Below are 608 nucleotides of genomic sequence, written 5' to 3' on the forward strand. Positions count from 1 at the left end.
ACTGCATACATGCGCATCGCAGCCGCCAGCCGCTCATCTATTGGATGACATCAGAGAAGAGGGACAAGCCAGTCCAACCAGTTGTTGGTGCACTTCAGTTTGTCATGAATAGGCTTTCACTGAGCGGCTTTGCATATCCTGCTCTTTTATCCGTTTATTAGAACCACGCCACAGGCTCTCTGTTGTTATCTGCGGTGAGCTGTGTTTTTTGGTCAGGTTTCAATTTGAAAGGCGAAGCAGCTGAGCAGACGTCTCTCTCGCCTCTATTTAGAGACACGTTTTAAAGAAGTTATGCGTCCTATAACCCAATCCAGGCAGGAGGAATTTTTTTTCGAGAGCTGTTTCAGGCTGTCATGACTTATGTTTTAGTTCAAGCCTCAGAAAACACTAGTGGTAGATGAGCCCACCAGGCAATATGTTTTACAAGTAAGGAGCAAACTGGCCTTTGGTATTAGCAATATGTTTTACTTGTTAAGCAATTTTCCATCTTCAGATCCTAATATGTTAAAAATGCTAAAAACAGTTGAAATTAAGCTCTTGAAAGAAGACTTATTATTATTAAGTAACTCAATTTAAACGATAGTTAATCTTAATTTGACCTATTTTAA

The sequence above is a fragment of the Leuresthes tenuis genome, unplaced genomic scaffold, assembly GCF_036924035.1.
Source record: "Leuresthes tenuis unplaced genomic scaffold, fLeuTen1.0.hap1 SCAF_12, whole genome shotgun sequence".
Taxonomy (NCBI): domain Eukaryota; kingdom Metazoa; phylum Chordata; class Actinopteri; order Atheriniformes; family Atherinopsidae; genus Leuresthes; species Leuresthes tenuis.